The 19,771-nt window shown below is 40.8% G+C and overlaps 1 long non-coding RNA gene across 1 annotated transcript in view; it reads right to left on the minus strand.

The window, feature by feature from the left end:
- Positions 1–10,895, minus strand: part of LOC119531541 — a 107,224-nt gene extending 96,329 nt beyond the window's left edge. Inside the window, exon 1 of the long non-coding RNA XR_005216333.1 lies at positions 10,794–10,895. This is a non-coding gene — a long non-coding RNA (uncharacterized LOC119531541). The remainder of the gene's footprint in view (positions 1–10,793) is intronic.
- Between the last annotated feature and the right edge of the window lie 8,876 nt (positions 10,896–19,771).

Below are 19,771 nucleotides of genomic sequence, written 5' to 3' on the forward strand. Positions count from 1 at the left end.
CTCACTTTAGGAAAATAACAGCAGCGCTAATGCTGGCAGATTTCTTTACCCTACAGCAAAGCATATTTAAATTCATTACAAAGGACACAAGGAAACACGAGGACCCTGGCAGGCGCTGACACCCAGTCCACTGAGGGCAGCACCAGATGCCCGCGACCTGGGACCCACCTGAGGGAGGGGATATGCTCATGAGGACCCGTGAATCTCCCCAAGTCTTCCTTCCTTCTTCTTTTTCAAAGGAATTCTCTCTATATTTTGGTTAATCAACAATATTCAGCACTCATTTTGGACAAAGCACTGTGTGACTTACTGAAGTTACAAGAATGATCGCCCTGTTTTAGGTTATTTGTTTGTTTTCCTTAATCCTTTGCTTTGTTTTGTTTGAAATGTTATGTTTTTTGTTTGTTTTAATTTTCCGATTAATAAAGTTAAAAAAAAAGAGAATGATCTGCCCTGATGGAGTGTACTTTCTGATTGCAGAGGCAGACCAAACAGCAGGTACACAAACTGACAGCATGTGGGAAGATACTACTGACACAAAGAACACCAGCCCACTAGGCTGCTGTCTAAGCTGTTTATTATAAGAGAAAGAGATTTAAGGTCAGAGAGAGCAGGCATTTCCCTCGGCATATAAGATTAGTGATACATCCCTTTATTCTGATTTACAATCCATAAATTTAGCTAACTCTTCTTGAACTATTTTATATTAGGGAAAACTTGATGACTACTTTACAAGCTAGTGTTTCAGCTTCTTTGGCTATCTTTTTTAAAAACTAAACTACACTAAACTAAAATCTTTTACCCTGTAAGGTATTTTTTTAAAAAATATTTTGTATACAAAAAGTAAATCATTAGAAAATAGGTACTGGATCTTTTAATATCACAATTTTGACCTAGTTAATATACTTATCTGCTTTTTTGGAGGGCGGGGGGAGGCTGTAAGTATCTTTTACCTCATGTTTATAAATAAAAGCATTTTAATTGAAATTATAACAACACTGATATTTTTTGAGAAATATTTTAATTTCATAAAGCCTATTTAATTCCTTGTTCAAATTTCTCTGAAGTACACTGAACTACTTCTAATTTTTACCTTCTTCAATTCAACTTCTACTGAAATTATCTTCACTGAGATCGATTCCTTTATAAGTAAATTTGAAACCAATCAGTTTTTTTTTTAATCCACATCAAATTTTTATCAACCACAGCTTCCTTCAGGCATTGTGAATTTTCTCTACTGGTACTATTTTTTAAATTAATTCTGATTTTCCTGGATAAAAATCTACAAATTTAAAATCTGTCATGACAATGTTATTTTTTTGTCAAGCTGAATTCAAAAACAAATTTTACTAAATGTTGTTTCAGGCAAATGTGAATATTAATTTTAATTCTTCAGTAAGGTTTTCAACTATATCAAATTGTTAACCATGAGAGTTTGGAAAAGGTAAGAACTTCCACATATTTCCTAAAAATCATCAGCTGATGTTCTTTTTATGGTGAAATTTTAACACGTACTTAGGTAGCAGATAAACTGCTCTACAAATTTCCTTACTTTAAACCATTCTGTTTGAAAGGTACGCACTTCCTCTACTCCTGTGTCTCTACATAAAAACTTCACTTGTCAAATATTTTCCTAAGCCACAAGGAGGCACACTGGCGACAAGGATGCCGGGCACTGGTAGGGTGGCAGGCAAACATGGTGGGAGAGGAGACCAGTCACTGTGGCTGGGAGTGTGGTTACCCTGAGCAAATAAATAAAGTGCCTGAGCAAATAATAAATATATAGACGATGGTGAGAGACAGCTTTCTCACAAATGCAACACAGAAAGGGAGGGAAGTTAGAAAGAACCTGAGGTGAGGAACTGAAACCGGAGGGTCAGTGAGAACTCAAGGGTATGAAATATATACACAGACTGATATAGAAATGTGTGTTTCTGTGCTTGTTTATATTCATTGTAAGTTCTCTGTCTGCTGAGAATGCCTAGAAGCAATGAAACCCTAAAACAATAAGCATAACAAGCACTTAGAGTCTTGATTTCTAAATACCATCTTCCACTAAAAGAAACCAGGGGCACCTTGAAGAAATGGTTTATTCCAGGACTGGAAACAAAAGTACAAAGTGAGACTGGAACATCTTGTGCCAGAAAGCAAGGGAGTGCTTAAAGAATGAAAGGGACATGTCAAAAAGGCGTAGGAGGCAGCCTGAAAAAGGCTCCCATTAGCTGAGTCTGGGAAAATGTGAATATCAAAATAAATAATGATAGTGCTGATTTCCTGACTTGGTGGGTAACCTGGTAGCTATGGGAGGATTCCCTCATTTTGGGGAACTAAACACTGGAATGCTTAGGGATGCTGGGGAGTCAAGTCTGAAGCTTGCTCTGAAGTGGTTCATCAAAAGACTAATGATAATGGGTTGCACATACACAGACATATACAAAGAGAGGGCAATGGAGAAAATGCAGTGAAATATTAGCGGTTGGGGAACCCGGGAGAGGGGATTATTGGAGTTCTTTGCATTGTTCCTCCAACTTTTCTTTAAGGTTGAAAATATTAAAAATTTTTTTTTAAATTCTTCCTATTTGTGCCAGTTTACTAATGCTGCCATTATGCAACATAACAGAAATGGATTGGCTTTTATAAAGGGGGGTTAATTGGTTACAAAGTTACAATCTTAAGACCATAAAGTGTCCAAGGTAAGGCATCAACAATAGGGTACCTTCACCGGAGAATGGCCAATGGCATCTAGAACACCTCTGTCAGCTGGGAAGGCTGGTGTCCGCTCGCTCCCAGGTTGTGTTTCAAAACGGCATTCTCTAAAATGTTGCTCTTGAGGGCACTTTGTCCTCTCTTAGCTGCAGCTCTCTCTAAAATGTCACTCTTAGCTGCTCTCTGGTCCTTCTGTCTGTGAACTCCTTTATATGACTCCAGTGATCCAATTAACACTCACCCTGAATGGGTGGGGTAACACCTCCATGGAAATTATCCAATCAAACATCTCAATCACAGTTGATTGAGTCACATCGCCATGGAAACAATCTATAGGTTCCAAACTAATCAACACTAATACATCTAGCCCCACAAGATTGCATCAGAGAATATGGCTTTTTTCTGGGTGATATAATATATACAAACCAGCACACTGTTGTTCATTCTAATACTCTTTTTTACTCTCTCTTTTCCTCACATCTGACAAAGCCTGCCAACCAACCAGGCACACACCTACAGTCAAACAAAGTTAAGTCTATTAACATGTTGTGGCAAAAAAAGAAAGCTTTCCAAGGGGAACCATGGAGCATCTCAATGGTGCCAGGGATGGGAGAAGGGCAACTGGGAGGAGAGGGTATTTGCACAGTCTTGGGCGCAAGAGGCAAGATCTTCTCAAAGACTGGTCCGAATTTGTAAACTAGGGAGTTGCTGGCCCAGCCATCTTTATCCTCATCTTTAGAGCACACGCATGTTTGAGGGGTTACTGTGAATCTGGCCTTACCTGAACATGTGAGTCTGAATGAAGAGGTGTTAAACGAGTCTGAGCACAGTCTTTGACAGGTATCACGGCTTGGCCTGGCACAGTTTATCTGTTTTGCGAATCAGGGTACATTTTGCAAGTTGTGGTTTCAATTTTCAGTTTTCCCCTCACAGCCTAGGCATAAGCAAGGCCATTTTTTCACTTAACCACATCTCTTCATTCATTCAACAAATATGTATAATGAGCTCTAATAAGCCCATAACATCACACTAGGTATTACGAAGCTATCTAGTTTTATGACACATAACCTGACTTTGAAATTGGGGAGATAATAAACATACATTATTCTAATATAGGGGATCCTGTAATACAGTACAGTAAAATAAAGACTTTCTGGAATGGAAGAAAACTCGGGCAACAACTTGTTCTAGACAGACAAGTTTTCATACAGTTAACTGAAAATACCACTTTAGGCACTAAAATGTTTTCTATTTTAACCATCTGGCTAAATTTTTTTCCCAAAAATGTAATGTATACTTTCCTGCCTTCATAAAGTGAACAAAATTTGCTCATATTTTATGCAAATTTTAGTTATGCAAATTTAAATCATAGAATATAAATATTCATAAAGTCTCACTCTGTGCACACATCTGAAGTTACACAAATGTCCCAAATTAAGAATAAGCCTCAAGAACTGAGCAATTTCAAACTGTTGGGCTGAAAGTGAGCTGTGAATCGTGGACTGGCCCATGGCAGACTACGTTAACTAGAAACAGAAATAAGCCTCCATATTTTGTGAGTCCTACAGAAAAATTAATCTCATAATTATATGAATTTTGAATTATATACAAAGGCCTCAGAAATATATCTCTTCCATGAAATGCCCTGATATCAACTATAATTTACCTTATTTGTGATTTGGCTTTTATTGCAGCATTGCTTTCTGCTATGTCCAGTGTTAAGGTCAAACCAAACAGGATATGTAGGTGAAGCAGACCCAGCTAGCCACCTACAAAGTATCCATTTCCTTTTACCTTACCGGCAGAATCCCACTTGTACCCCTAGTAGCCTTGTGCTACTAAAGTTCCCAATTTTCATCCTCCCTAGAACACGAGATGGCAACATGACATAGTTCTTGCAATGAGACATAGGAAGATATCTCTGGAGAAGACATCCCTTCTAAAATAAAAGGGCAAAGCTTCCCTAGGAGAAAGTCTTCTGCCCCTTTACCCTGCCCCCTTCTTCTTGCCTAGAATACAAGAGGAGAGGCCAGAGACCAGCAGCCAGCTTGAGACCAAAGGAAACAAGCGTGAGGACTGAGAACAGAGGCTTAGAAAAGGAAGGCAGCCTGGGAAGGTGGAGAAAGCCTGGGTCTCCAAGAATATTACAGAGCAGCTGGACCAACCCTGGCCTGCCTCCCTCCAGATTCCTTGCTATTTAATTTACTTTAAATGACGCTAATTCAGTCAGTCAAAGGCATTCCAACAGTATCATTTAACATGACTTTGACATTCTTTTATCTGTTATTTTTGGATTTTTGGCCTTTTCTTCTTGGTCAAAGAAACCAGCTAAGCAGACTGGTGCATGGCATTCACCTGGCCAGAGGCTGGTCCAGGAACAGCCCCATATGGCGCAAATGGAAAGGGCTTTGAGGCTTCTGGGAAGGTTCTGCATGCTTGGAAGAGAGAGTCACAGAGAGAGACACCTTTCCTTCTTGACTTGTCCATGGGAATGAGAGGCCCAGACTGCTGCAGCATCATGTTACAAGCCTACAGATGAAGCCTAAGCAGAAAGGATAGGAGAGCCACAGTTTCACAGGAAAATGGAACTGGACCGGAGCCTCATCTTGCCTCAGGGCTTCAGGAATATGAGCTAATAAATGTCCTTATCATTTAAGACAGTTAGAGACAGTGTTCTCTTACCTGCAATTAAGAATATTTTAACTGCTGCAAAATGTAAAAGACCTAGCCCACTACAAGAACAGAAGCTGCTGCAATCACCACATTGCTACCCCATCTTCTCTACCAATACATCTGCCACAACCATTTCCACCACCACCACTACTGCCTCCACCACCACCCCTACCTCCACCACTTCATCCACCTCCACCACTTCCATCCAACACCTCTATTACTTTCACCACATCCACCTCTATCACCTCCACCTCTAATATCTCCACCTCTACCACCCTCCTCCACTTCTACCATCACAGCCTCCACTATCACCTCCACCCTCTACCACCTAAATCAACACCACCTCCAACACCTGCACCTCCAAAACCATCTCCTCCTCCACCACCATCTCCGGCTCCTCTATCACCACCATGATTTCTCAACAACTCCATCTCCACCTCCTCCATGACCTCCACTACTGTTGCTTCCACCACTACCTCTACCATCATCACCACCACCACTATCACCTCCACCACCACTGCCAACACCACCATCACCACTTACACCTCCTCCAGTATCACTACCACCACCAATACCTCCACCTCCACCACCACCATCGCCGCCGCCACCCCTGCCACCACCACCACCACACCTATTTTGGCTATTCAAAACATTTTTCCTCCTTATTTCTTAGTGCTCAGGTATGTTACCCATAAGACAAGTCAATTAGATACAGCTTATTACAGTATCCAATTATATGGCAGATGAGTTACATTATTTTACAAGTCTTCCTGTTTCCCAATCACCACTATTTTAACATTTAAAAATCTAAGCTTTTCTCTACTCAACTGCCACAGTCAAGTGGGCAACCAGTCAGGCAACAATCAACCAGCAAACACTTAATGAGCACAAAATTTGTCAACCTTGGTATTTTGAGGAATACAAAAGACATGCTCCCTGCCATTGAGGATCTGAAGTGCATGACACAATCAAGGAAGGACACAAGCAGTAAGAGCCAAGGTCTCAGTGAGATCTGCCAGGGACCTTGGGGCCAGCACCTGCACTGACACAGAAGGGTTGTAAAAGTGAACAGGAAGAAGTCCAACTCTAGAAGGCTCTGTGATGAGCTCAGGGTGAGAGGGGCAGCAGTGAGCACAGAGCAGGAAGGGGCCCTCCAGGCTGATGGTCACTTCCTCCAGCCTCTCCTGCTGAGGTGGGGGGGTGCAGATCACAGTGGGTGCTGGGGTAGAGCAAGCTGGCTTCCCCCTCCACAGACAGGGCAGCAGAATAAGCTGGTGCTCAGTACCCCGTTACATCCTGTGCCTCTGCCATGTTCTCACCTTTCAGTGTCCAATTCCTTATTCACCAGCCAGGCACCCCAGTCGTGTCAAGGAGAAAGCAAACTCATGGATGTTCAAAGTCAAAGGGAAATTTAGTTTAAAAATAGCCCTCCAGGGCCTCTCAGCATCCTACAAATCTCATAATCAGAGGGGCAGAGGGAGGAGAAATTTTTCATCATTAATATCTTTCTAGGTTTACATATGTTTTCTACGAGCCTGCATTGAGGTGAGATTCCTCTTTATCAGAAGAAAGAAGCATCTTCCTAAATGTGAAAAATTGCTGATCATAAAAAAAAAATAGAGCTATTATTATTCAGGCAGCAGCGAAATGTGACTTACTAGCCCCAAAATGTACTCAAAATGTGACATTCCAGATAACCTCATTATCAAGTATTTTCTCTCTCATAACAAAAACTCTTCTAAAGGTTTGTGAAACATGTATTATTTTTGCCTAATGGATCTCAGTGATGACTGAATCCTTCTTTCACCCAAGGCTAAGGGAACATCACCATACAGTGTTAGTTGGATCACTGTTTCTATTTATTGGGTGTAAAACTTTTTATAGTATTTTTCTGTTGGCAGGAAAAGATAACTAGCAACCTAGGTTTACACCAAAAAGCAGCAAATAAATTTCTTAAATTATCTTCTAGAATAGCTTCCCCCAAACTGAACGAACCTTACCCAACTGGCTCCATTCCCCTATTTTAGGGAGGAAGTGTAATCAAAAGAAGTTGTAAATTTTCAGGCAAGCTGCTGAATTTTTTAATTATCACTTGAAATTCTTTGACTACACACTTAGAATCTGAGAGGGAGGAAGGGGCAGAAGTGAAAATGCAACTTGGTATCTCTAAACAAACACTGATACAAGAGCTAAACAGAATAGCTAAGAACTTCAACATCGTAAACTTGATTGAAAGACAAAATGTCGCTTTTCTTCTTCATATTGATTACCAATATATCATTCCATCACCTCAAGGGGAAAAAAAGTACCTTTCAACACTTTAATAAAGTGTTGAAGAAAAGAGCAGGTTTTCTAGGCAAAACACATGTTCAGAACAGATTCGTCCAGTCCCAGCTTTGCCTAAGAAAATGTCAGCAGGTATCTCTGGGACACTGTCTTAAGGAACTAGGGAGACAGGGTTGATTCCAGGCCCCTTGTAAGCCAGGATGCCAATCAATTATGCTGCAGGGCTTGCAAGATGAACTAAAATGCCCATCCCATTTAATCCCCACAGAGAAAGCTGCAACAATTACCTCTCCCAGGAGTGAAATGATACGAAGCTGAAAGCATGGGCGGGCCACCACCAACAGTGTCAGCTGGGACCTAAGGCTTCTGGGCCAGAACTCAGGACCCGGAAACCACAGCCAGGGCACCTCTTGCTCCACCTGCTGTGTTTTTTTGCAGAAACAATAAAAACTGCATTTTTACTAAGACGAATTTGGAAACGTTAAAAGTAAAATGTAAAAATAAAAAATATATGTTATTTTATTGGTCATGCAAATTTGATATATACATATGATGGGATGATTTTGAACAGAGCCTAAATTTTCTATCTGAAGGTTTTCTATTTACTTCAACAGTCAACTGAAATCATAAATTTAATTTTAAAAATTTACAAATTTTTAAAAGTGTGTAATATGAAGGAATTTTCTGTCTCTTTTTGAAATAGAAGATTATTTATTAAGAGACAGCTATGGTGGTTAAACTACTTCCTAAAGGGACTAAAGATTATTTATTCCGATATGACTGAAAGTCATTAGATGACTCTTTTCCAAGTATCTTCTTTCTAGACTTTTGGGGATATTGTTTTAAAACTTGGTTCTCTATAATCTGATCATATTATAAGCTCAACTGTTTTAGAGAACCAATTCTGAACACCTCTCACCTCCTATCAAGTGGTTTTCTTATCCATAACTTTTCTAAAAGTTTAGCATTCTCTTCTCCTAAAAAAGAAGATAGAATAAAAATAATAATAAAAGTGGAGAAAATATCCTTTCTTAGTCCCATGCCAAATATGCTATATGCCCCTGTTTATTTTGCATATTTAGTATTAACTGCCATAGCTTATGGTAGAAAGTGGGAGTAGCCAAGATGTTAAGCTACCTCTTCTTTTTATTTTTTATTTTTTGGGAAATCAGTTTCCTGGTTTTCTAAAAATGATACATGATCATTGTAAAAACTTCTAAAAATCTAAAAATGTTCAAAGAGTAAAATAAATATAAACTGCTGGCCCACCACCCATGACTATGAAAATCTGACTGAGAAAGAAAATGAACTCAAACTGCCAAAACTCAAATTGATCCTAGTTCATTTCATAAACACATTCCCAAAGCCCATATCCTTTCAACACAATCCTCAAAAAGTAGAAAGCTAACATAAAACAAGTAACACAGTCGACGAAGCTGAGTAATCCGTTAGACCAGAACAATGGCTAGTTCCTTAGATAAACCTTCTATATACTTCAACTTTACCTCTCTTTAAGTCTCAACGTCAAAATGCTTGCTGTACAGGGATCCCAAGACATTTCACTTTCGAAAGAAAGCTAGGCAGGAAAAATCATTAAAAGGAAATAAATTAATTCTGCAAGTTAACTATGCCTGGGTAGTATTATTTTTTCCTACTTGTACTGTGTACTAATTTTGCCCACAGACAAACCCTTTCTCAGAACAAGGCAGAAAATAAACTATCAATAATTTTTCAATATATTCATCACAATAAAATGTTAATTCCATACGCCAACTTTTCCTTACAACTAAAATAGTTCATTTCCATTTCTAGGAAACTGAAGGAAACCTTACATGAGGCTCAGCTCTTTGTGTGTCATATTCTAGTGAAATCTTAACTTCTTCAACCAGAACTGTTCTGTTTAAACAAGTGACCTATTTTATGACACTCCAGACTAGTTATCTGATTATGCTTCAGTATCGACAATGTTTAACTTGTCAATCACACAAAAGAACTTGATAAAATTTCAATTTTCATTTGTATATTCCAAAAAGTAAGTCAAGTTTGTTTCTCAATTCAGTGTACCACTTTTGAAAAGCAATTTTCAAAATTTTCTTCAGTCACTTTAATTGTTAGGTCTACTTAGCAAGAATTTATTGTCTTTTTACTCTTTTTTTCAGTCACTGGTTAAATGTCTTCTGATGGGTCACATTTCACCTTATTCATCTTTTGTCATAAAATGTGTTCAAGCACACTTTTAAGTAAAATAATTGAGGAAAAAATAGAGTAAATTCATTTACTGAACTTTTTTTCACTAATTATAGGTAAAAGATGCAGAAGTCATATCCTTAGCAAAGGTAGGTTTTAGTATAGTACTTTAATACCATTTTTTAAAAACAACCAATGATTGAAGCCACTTTCATAATTCAGAATTTTTCAGAGTTCTAAGAGGAGAAAAGCACACAACCTGATTTACTGAGTGCCCTAAAATCCAGTAATTTGCCATGGGACATAAATTTGAATAAAACCTTCTCACAGCCAGAAAAAAACTCCAGTATTTCTTTACAGCAGTATAGTATCTTATGGACTAAGACAACACAATTAAGAGGAAAAAACCGTGGGGCCTGAAAATACCACTGTTCATCAAAAACATGCATGAATTTAACAAACACCTTTATGAAAACCTGTCACTTGGTCTGGGGAAGAAAGTACAACCACTAATGATATACACTTAAAATAGAAGGAAAACAACATCGTTAACTGAATTGAGACCAGTCCTAATAATATTAGCAGAATTCTGCCAGAGAGTTGGGTGTTTGTGACTAATCAGATACTCAGGGCTCTACTTACATTAACACACATCTGTGATTTTTAAAAGAAATTTATATCAATACTCTATTGAACTTAATTCAGTTGTTCTTACAGAATTTAGGAGGCATTTACTTATCTTGGTCTTTGAACCAGAATCATCATTATGAACAATTTATTATAAACGTATTATATGCACACCAGCTAAGAAAGCATTCTGGTTGGTAAACAAGTTCTTACTAAAAAACACTTAACACACCAAAAACACTAGCACATTTTTATGAGAATAAAAATATTTGTCTTCTGTGAAAAAGGAGAAAAGTATTGAACAGTCTACTTACAGTGAGTTCACAAAAATCACTGCTATCGAGACTTTTGCTTCTGTGTAGCCTCCCTTTTATTCGTCTTAAAGAAGGTTTTCCTTGGCTGACACTAGAAGTAGCACCATTAGGATTTTCAGAGGATGGCGTTACCCTGCAAGAAGCAGAAATTTTTTTTTTTTTAAGACAGGTTTATGGGTGAACACATTTCTCAAGTATGAGGTAAGCATTTACTGGAGGACAGCTCTGGAAATGTCACACTCCTTTTCTAACCAAAAGCTAACAACAATGGAGTTACATTCTATCAGGTACCCTTTCTAAATATTTCTTAGCAACTTGCTAGTTTAGAAATCTTTTTTGATGAAGGTTAAACATTCTAATATTAAGATTCAATAAAAGTCGACTCTGTAACCATCAAAGAAGCAATGAAGACTAGACTGAAGTTTCCTAGGTAACCTCTGGGGGCAGTTATATATAAAGTGCTTGCTCAGCCCATGCCCTGCACATTCAGTGCAAGACAGCAATCATCACTGTGCATAGCCACAGATACCGTGCAGCAAGCATGTGTTCAGCAAGAAAACAATTTTTAAAAATTTAAACATGACAATCAACACTTAATTCAGCATGATTCTGTAACTCAGAGAACACAGATAAAGGGAAATAGCAAATAATCCAAGTCCTGTATCCAGTGCACATCGGAATACACGTTCATGTATATACACCCTCACACTCAAGGTCCTGACACATTCCCTCAATTCTGTACCCCTACTGGTAACAGCCTCGGAACAAACCCGCTGGAGGGAAGGTGCCCTGTGCACCAGGGAGGACCCTGCCCAGTGGATAACTGACTCTGAGATGAGAAAGATTATAAAGTAATGAGACTGGTTTGTAAATGTGGTTTTGAAAATCAGTTTCCTTATTTTATGATCTCGTCTCCTATTCGTTATACACTCCACTTTCGTATATTATATCAACCTTCGTGACCTACTTAAGTTTTCATATTTGAAATGTTATTGTCTGCAAAGGATAAAACAGGCCTCTCATTGTTTAAAAAAGATACAGAGGATGGACTATTAGCAAAATACATCTGATTTACCGATTAATAAGACAGTAAATATAATAAAGTAGTTTAGGTACAGCTATGGTTTAGAATAAATATAACCCACCCATATAATTAGAATATTGAGAGTATAGAAAGATATAAAAATGAAAAGTAAAAGCCTCCCTCTTCCATCTCACCCAAACCACCATCCCTTTTCATAAGGACAACCATTAGTAACCCTTCTTTGTACAACCTCCCAATCGAATATTCACGCCCAGCTGTGGATGTGTTTATCTCCTTTTAAAAATTTTTAAGGTGTCCAAATTGTTCACGTTGTCCTGATCCTCATTTTTTTTTAACTTTAATAACATTAGCTTGAAGCTCTTTCCACAATAACCCATGCAGATCTATTTTATTCTTTAAGTAGGCTCCTACAAAGAAATTTCAGTGACTTTAAAGCTTTAATCGTGTTTTTGTGAAGCCAAGAGAAGAACCGTTAAAAGGCATATGGCTAGTAATAGCCCCTTTCTTTAATCAGGAATAAAGAAAAAGTATAAATACTGATCCAGATATAAGAAGAAGGTAGAATGCTAACTCTGCTGTAAGTAGAAATGGTCTTGTAGGTACGGGGAATTTAAGAGACTGCTTCTCTTTCATTTTATTATTGTCTCTGAGAATTAATACTTGTCCTGGGGAGGGGTGTGCGTATGTTCAAATAGTTTTGCACTGGACCTCACAAGAATACAAAGGCATAGCTACAACTTGGGTAAGCTGTATTTGGGTACTAAAGCCCACCAAGACAGTTCTGCCTGACCTGGAATATAAGGAGTTTTTTCAATCCCAAGGTATAGCCAGGTACCCTGAATTTTCTGAAAGCTCCCTCACTCTCCCCCAACTGTGATGAGTCTGAACCGAATGACTCTGACTCTACGGATTATTCCAAATATTTAGGAGAATGGCCACCAATGACAGGGTGGGATAGGAACTGACGCAGAAGAATCTTGGATAGTTTCCCTTGAACTGTTTTTCTTTTCCTAATCCTTAATTCCATTTAACCACACCTAGGGAGCAGCTGGGGAAGAAACTTCTGCACTCTCTCTACCCCCTTCCTAATTTCTCTCATGGGCCGCATATTACTTGTGGGCACGGCCGATGTGCTGGAAAAGCAGACACCCAGGGCCAACCGCTCCTTCTGCTTTCTGCGCCCACAGGATAAGCACACACGGGCCAACGTGGCCCTAGAGACTGGCCCACCATTTGCCTCCTCTTCACTTAACACTGTTAGGCCAGGCCCATCTCTGCAGGCTCCAGCCTCTTGTCTTCCAAGAAAGGAAGGAGGCACCTCTCCTAGCCTGGTAGCTCAAAGCTGCCTGCTTCAGCACAGCTTCCTAGAGAGGCCCTCATCTGGATGACACCTGGCATCTGCCCAGATATTATTAACAACCCAGTAAGCTGTAACCATTTATTGTTCCTTGTGTGTCTATTCACGGACATCAAGGGGGGAAATAAACAACAACACAACCTAACCAATCATATCTTGTCTGCACTTTTACACACACATTTGGCTCCCTGTTGGTCCTTTAACACAGATTACCAAATTCCTTTAAATCTGTCAGAAATCTAAAATTTCATTAGTCCAAAATGCACACAGTGCCCTGCCACCCTGAACTTCCTGACATTCCCAGCCATGCCTTCCAAACCCTTGGCTACCCTTCACCCTTTAAACCCTGACTCTTCTGGAAAGTGTTAGGTATTCATTCATTCACTTGGTATGTAACTCTGTAGCTTTGTCACAACCATTGTTGACAAGGCCTCCTTAGGACAAAAAACTCCCAAGCTCATCTTCCTCACCCCTTTCTAACTTCAGTGGAAAAGAACTCAATAATAACAAAGAGGTGGGAAAAAATAATCACGATGGCAAAAAACAAAGCAGTTAAACAGAACGAAACTATCAACCAAAGTAACACATACAAATCCTTCCATGAATAGTAATTTTTAAATATTAGCAATTGACAACCACAACCAATTCAAGACAACACTGATGAGCACTGACAGCAAGGCATCCTTTTCCCAAATGAGGGGAATTCCAAACAACGTGCAAGAATAGTAACTTCACAACACTGCTAAGTACAGCAGGGCAGCTGACTTCTTAGAAGGTTACTAAATTAGAGCCTTTAGCAAAAGCTAGTAAAACAATAATTTTTGTTTATAAGTATCAGACTTAGAAATCTTAATAACTCAATTAATAGGTTCATATTTAATAGCCCTTAGTTACACTTATAAATGATAATATGTGTAATTTTCTATAATTTGCTCATTAAGAAAATCAAGATGCTCACGCCTCTCAGGAGGACCTCTGTGACCCATGAGTGGGCTGGACACTCCTTGAAGAAACAGCAATTTAGAAAGCATTTCCCAGCTGATTTGTACCTAGGTTTTTGGTAGGTCTCCCCTTCTAGACTGTCATTGCGCTGCTCAATTGTCTTTCCAACCCCGACACGTGGCATAGAAACTGGTTCTGTGGCTCTGGGCAAGTCAACTACCTCATTTATCAACTGGGAAAATACAGCACCTACATCACAGGGGTGCTCAAAAGGTTAAATGAGAGGATGCAGGCAAAGCACACACACAGGGCCTGGCAGGGGATAAGCACAGTACAGGCAACTCCCACTATCTACAGAATCTGATTAATCGATGCATACGTGAATGAGCAGATTGATACTGCATGGCCTTCAACAATGACTGAATCAAATGACCAAGAGAAATACTTTTGTAAGACTGAACAACAACAAAAAGACACATTTCCCCCTAAGATCAGTGTAAACATTCATAAAAGGACCTGGTGCAAAATCAAGACTCTTGACAACCCAGTAAGTTGCGTAAAGTTATATAGTGACAATAATTTTACATTTCACACAAAATGGACAGGAGCAGCTATTATTTGGTCCCCAAACCCACTGGATGGCAAGGAGGTGTTCTTGGTGCCCTGCTGGTTATCAGCACTGGTAATTCCAGGAGCCCCTAAAGAAAGGTAGCAGGTGCATAAGCTCACACCTGCCTCAGATGGCGGTAACAGGCCTCAGTTCCAGGTTCCTAAACAGTAATGATTCAGAACTAAACACTGCAAACACACCCACTGCCTGCATTTCTCAGAGTAGGGGTCAAGGAAGAGAGGAGGGTCTCTGTGGGCTCCTATGATGTGGGTCTGGCTCTCATCTATTTTAGTTATCACTGAAATTGTTCTGCAAACATAATCCCCCTTATGGTTTGCAGAGCCAGTTGGAAAAGACAAGAACTGTACAAAGGAAAGCTGATGAAGGCACAAATCCCCAAATTAGATGGAAGTGGGGGCCAAAGCACTGGATTGTTCAACCCTACCCTTTACTTACACTTGCAAAAACTTTGTTGACATGCAGTCCTTCCATATAGAAAGATATGCAACAATTTAAAGAGAGATAAGCAGGGACAGAAAGCAAGTAAATCTTCATATATGCTATGACTAATTATCACAGGACACCCTCACATTTTGCAAATGGGCATAAGCTGAGTACATTCCAAGGTCTGGCATGCCTTGCCAAGGTCTGCTAAGCGTTCCCATCCACCACCCTGGAGTCAGAACCCACATCCTGTATCTTCTAGCCACAGGACAGTGCTTTAATCTCAGATCCCCCACAAGCAATTGCTACAACACTAGGGAAATGAAACATTATCTAGAAAAACATTTCAGAGAATACAAAAGATAAACGAATCAGGGAGCACAATATTCTCCAACTTTTTTTTTAAATAGGGATGATCCATCTATGTTTAAAAGTGCCACCCACTCCAGAGTTTCTGTAGAGTATGCTCTTCCTTTGCCACTGCAGGAACTAGACTGACATTTGTAAACTCACTTAATATTGAGTAGAAATTCTGAAATGCTCTTCTAAGATTACGGAAAAGTTCAAAACCGCCCCTTCCCCGCTGGCCCCTGCCTTTTCCAAGCCAACTCTCAGTAAGATGGTTATCCCTGGCCTCAGTCCACTGCCTGCCTCAAAAACGAATCTCTACAGTACAAAAAATACATGGATTTTATTTGTGTCCTTTCTTCAAACACTGTATTTTGGGAATGTCATTTCAGAAGCAGCACTCCAATGATGAAAATGAATAAACCTGGTTTCCTAATTTTGGGACCAATTGCTGCTAATATTCAAGCCTAATACCTCCTCAAATATTATTCCCACGTTAGTTTTTTTAATTTAACATTAAGAAAACAGATTGCCTTAACCTTCTTTTCCAGGATGCATTATTAAGAATTCATTTATTCAACATTTACTGAGAACCTATTTTGCACTGGGTACTAGTTGCAAGAGTTCAGCAGTGAATAAAAAGGCAAAAGCCCTGCCCTCATGTTGACTTACATTCTGTGGAAATAAGTAAAACACATAGCGTGTTAGATATTGATAAGTGCTCAGGAGAAAAGCAGGGTGGGGATTAATACTGTGTTGTTAACTCCTTTTTTTTTTTCCTTCTGCACACCATCAATCTGAAAAGCAATCTTCAAATGCTACTGCTTCTTCCTTCACAATAATGGCATTCTTCATTTATTTGTTAAAATCTCCTTCCATGGCTATTTCTTGATTCACCTGCCTGCCAACTTTTACCAGCCTACTCTTCGAGGTGTTGTCCCTTGCTGTGCCTCAAATTAAAATACCTTTTGCAGAATAGATTTATTTTTTTCATTAACAAATAGGGAGGGGGCAGAGAGGAAGACTAACATTTCTGAGCATCTATTATTCAGCCAGTCGCTATGTTAAGCACTTTGCATTCATAATCTCAGTTAATCTACATAAAACACCCATGAGGCACATAATATAGTTAATTCCCAATTACAGGGGAAGAAACAGATACTCCAGAAGGTTAAGAAACTTGCTAAGGTCACACAGCATGTGACAGCTGAAATATGAACTTCCCAACTCATATTTTTTGTCTCATCTCCAAATTTCTCCACTACTGCCACTCTTTTTTCTAACCCATCTGTTTTCTTGGCTGATCTATGTGTCTTTATACATCTTGGGTCTTTCAACTGCCTTACACAGAAAAAATTATTTTCCTCAAATGCCTAAAAGCACCTCACTTCCGTTCCTCCATAAATTTAAGATTTAAATTACTGATTTAATCTTGACCACTATAAACAATAAAATAAATGACCACTGATTATCAGTGACTGGCATCATTTTTTTTTTTTCTTATAGTCACCTTCTTTTACCTGATTATTTCTTTTGTGATAGAACCTTACACCTAAGTCTCAAGTCACTGGAATGCCTAGAACGCCACTGGGATCCTCCACTCGGCACAGCATAAATGCTAATAAAATACAATACACAATCCGATAGATAATCAACCATGTAAACCAGATCTACATATCTTGCAGACGTTTTTCTTTAAGGGCACTCTTTTCCCGTTACCTCAATAACGGTTTCCAGGTCGGAGGAACTGGAACTCAGGCAGATAAAACACCCCTTGCTAATGCAATGAAAATCTCACAGGGTATCGCTGCCCTTAACCTGGGAGCGGCTCGTCCTTTCCTATGTACCCATCATACCCATCAGTGGGTGGGTTTTCAGAAATAATCGGTAAACGCGCCAAGTAATAATACATTTTTCAGTTCCCAGGAGAGCTTGACTTGAAATTTTAAGCTAGCGTCCCCGGCATCGAGACCAGAGGACACAGCCGGCGGGAGGCCCGCGCCCCACGGAGCCCGGCCCACCCCGGCCCACCCCCGGCCTCCGCGCTGCCCTCCCGACCACGCGCCGCGCTACGTGTCGCCCCGCACGGCCAAGGGTCGCGGCGCAGGATGCCCCGCGGCGGCCGGTGCTCGGCCGCCAGGGGCCCCGACATGGCTGCTTGCGCTCCCCGCGCCACCACGGCACCCCGGTCCCGACCCCCCGCCGCGCCCTCACCCACAGCTTCCTCTTGAGCGGCAGGAGGCTGCCGCGGTTGGACGGGGGTGACGCCGATGGCCATCTGCCAGCACCGTCAGGTATTTCTGGTACTTCATCTTGTCCCCGCTTCCGCTCCGCGGGCAGGGCCCCGCCGCCGCCGCCGGCGCCGCAGACACAAACCCCTCCAAGCGCCGCATAGACTCAGCTCTGGGCCATCCGCCGCTGCCGCCGCCACCGCTCCCGCCGCTCCCGCTCCCGCCGCCGCCGCCCGTGCGTGGCCCCGCACTCCCGCTCCCGCCGCCGCAGCCGCCGCCGCCGTGTGTGGCCCGCACTCCCGCTCCCGCCGCCGCCGCCGTGCGTGGCCCGCACTCTGCGCTCCTGCCGCCGCCGCCGCCGCCCGCACCGCCCCCTGCGCCCCCACGAGCCCCTGCACCCCAGCCGGCCTCGGGCCTCCACGGTGCGCACCGAGCGGGTGGCGGGGCGCAGGCCTCGCGATTCGCGAGGCTGGCGTTGCACCCGGTCCCCGAGCGGCGGGGCGAGGCCGGGCCGCACCCCCCGCCACCCGCCCGGGCCCTGCGCCACCTGGTGCCTCAGTTTCTGCAGCTGCTGACTGCAGCTCATTTTTAACCGTTGATACCCCAAAAGAACCACAGCAATAAGCTTCCAGAATGGAAAAAAAAAATTTTTTTTTAATTTATAAAAACCACTTAATGGTTTGTAACCATCATTTATTTATTCTAGCAGAGTTTTTGAAATATATTTGCAGTCCTCGCTTTGCAGTGGACTTGTAGACATGGCTTTAAACAGTGTGAAATGATCTAATAATCAATGGGAGAAGGCGGAATTAAGATTGTTCCATGATTTTAAAACATTTTTGTCAAATCATTAAAAATTCTGTCACTGGTGGTTACAAATGTATAGGGAAATGAAAAAAAATAGTAAAACTAATACTTATTTAATACGCTGTAATTTAAAACAGTGGACACATTGAAAATGAAGATGTTTTATTTCTTTGTAAAATAAGAGTAGTTGAAGAGTGCTTGTTTTCTGCTACAATAATTTATATACAAAGACAGCACCTTTTCTGCTCTTGGCTAAGCCTCTTACTGCTTTCTAAGTTTGGATCGCTTCCAACATTTTATATCCTTTGTGATTTCAATGTCTTGAAATATCTCCAAGAGTTCATTTAATGTTAAGGTTTTTTTTGCCAGCATCACTTCTTCTGGGGCATTCTTCATCCTTTTCGTCACAACCACTTTCCTCATTCATTTATGTCAGTGAGTTTGCCTTCAGAAAGTTCCTCTGGCAGCCTATCTAGAGTTCCTGGGAAGGCAGCCATGTCAACATTCCCACAAACTCCTATTTCTTCTATAACTCCCTTTATGTTCTATTCCAGTTTCACTCCCAATGTTACCACTTTTCCCTTGCTATGCTCTTACCTTTGTTGGCCAATTCCCTCTTTCAGTTATCCATTTTTCTACATTCCATGTGGATTTATCACTGGGAGACAAGAAGGCAACACAACCGCACACATTGCAGTTTGTGTTAGACTTGCAGTCTGTGACCAATCACCGACAGACTTCGAAAGTACTTCCATGACTGATCACTGGTCATGAGGCTCATTTGTTTTTATGCAGTAATTTGTGGACTTGAGCTAGCAGTGAAGTTTGTACTTTAGGCAATTATGCTGGGTTAATATACTGAAGTAACTGAAATTTGCACTGTGTTGTTTAGTGGGTGTGGACTCATTTGTGACTAGGATCTTCTAAGATCCGATTTAGACGAGGCCAAATTGAATCAGGCTGGGCTTTAATCTATATGACCAGAGTCCTTACAAGGAAAGGAAATCTAGACAGAGGCACAGATGACTGCGCAGGAGAGGAAGAAGCCAGAGAAGGAGAGAGAGATCACCACGTGTTAGAGGCATGCATGTGCTTACAAGCCAAGGAACTCCAAGGACTGCTGGCAAGCCAGCACCAGAATGTTGCAGATGTAGAGAAACCGTGGCCTGCAGATACCTTGATATTGGATTTCTA

The sequence above is a fragment of the Choloepus didactylus genome, chromosome 4 (genome assembly GCF_015220235.1).
Source record: "Choloepus didactylus isolate mChoDid1 chromosome 4, mChoDid1.pri, whole genome shotgun sequence".
NCBI lineage: Eukaryota > Metazoa > Chordata > Mammalia > Pilosa > Megalonychidae > Choloepus > Choloepus didactylus.